The sequence below is a fragment of the Condylura cristata genome, unplaced genomic scaffold (assembly GCF_000260355.1).
Source record: "Condylura cristata isolate star-nosed mole 26May11 unplaced genomic scaffold, ConCri1.0 scaffold00001, whole genome shotgun sequence".
NCBI lineage: Eukaryota > Metazoa > Chordata > Mammalia > Eulipotyphla > Talpidae > Condylura > Condylura cristata.
The window spans coordinates 12,561,593-12,563,219 of NW_004567102.1; positions in this window are offsets into that span (position 1 = coordinate 12,561,593).

A 1,627-nucleotide genomic window follows, 5' to 3' on the forward strand; every position below is an offset into this window, starting at 1 on the left:
GGGATCGAACTCATGCTTTAGCTTCTTAGTGCTGCTTTAATCCCGCTGCACCACCAGGGAGGGCCCCAAGAACAGTATTTTATAGAAATCTATTGCCTGAGAAGATTTGTAGACATTTTGGACTTCCCTTCATCCCACGTACCCCAACTAGAATACCAAGCTTTAGAAACTCTAGTTACTGTTTACTGGTGGCTGCTTTGTTAAAGATCCAAATTCTGTAGCATCTACTGGCCACCTGTCACACATCAATTCTGAAGACCAGTCCTATGGGTTAATGGGATATTGATGGAATTCAGTAGATATTTTCAGAGTGAAAAATTACTGATGTTGTTTGATAACATGGCTATCAAACTAGACAGAGGGAATGCTTCTTATTACTATCTAAGCTTCCTTTCTCTGATTATATTATTCCTCATAAGGATGGCAGTGATAATAAGTTTGAAGACATTTAGAGAAAATAGATTTTTAAAGTAAGAACTAAAAGTGCACTAAATGATCTTCCTGGTACCAGCACTGCTCCATGGTATTTTAAAAGTCTGGTGTTCAGGGGCTTATGAATTATTGGAAGAAATGATTGCTCATATTGTTTAGAAATGAGGGAATTTGATAGTCTTCAATATAGTATCTCTAAAATACCTGCATAACTCATACTTTGGAGGTAAACTGCTGATAGTGACCACACAAGAGAAAGAGGTAATAGCACAGATCCTGGAACCAAAAATGCATGGGTTATATCTTGGCTCAGCATCTTCTATCTGTGTGATGTTAGGAACGTTTCTTCACCCTTCTGTGCCCAATTTCCTCTTTTGAATAGTGGAGATAATGCCATTAGATGTATGATAGGGCTGTAATATGTAAACATTGCTAGAAGGGTCCTTGGCAGGAAGATGATCTAACTCTTCTATAAGGACAAACTTGAGGGCAGGTGTCTATCTTTACATACACACATACAAACATACAATTGGCAATCTTTTGGTTCATTTTAAAAAGCAAATGAATGAATGAATAATGAATGAGTAAAGACACTTTTTGGCTTTTCTTAAATGAATGATATAGTATGACACCTTGAATGATATAGTACGACATAGAAAAAAACTCAGTCAAACATCAATAGAGTCTTACAAATTGGTATGTGTGTTTAGTTTTTATAAGTAAATATTTTCATTTGTATTTCAGCTTTTGACCTATCGGAGGAAAGTGCCTCAATTTAATTTTATTTTGTACATGTTTTTCCTTTTGGCTAGATAACAAATTAACACAGCATGAGAAAAGAATGTTGGAAATGCAACTTAGGAGCTAGACCAAAATTTTTTGTTTTTTATATTTGGTTTTGGACCCTTTAAAAGGGTTTTCATGGAAAAGGAATTCCAGTGTTCATGGTGGTCTCTTCCATAAGAGAAAGTGGGGATGATAGAGACCTCTAAAAATTAAGTTAGTAAGAAATTGATGTTGACAGCAAGCTGTTGAAGGAGAATGTGAAATATGTGGGTTTCAGCTAAGCGGCTTGTTTGTTCAAACCTGAAAATAAGAATCAGGACATCGGTGACAGGAAAAGTGGCATGGCAATGCTTAGTTACTAAAGAAAAGCAGAATTGGGTTTCAGGTTAAAAAGATGACAGCTAGGGGC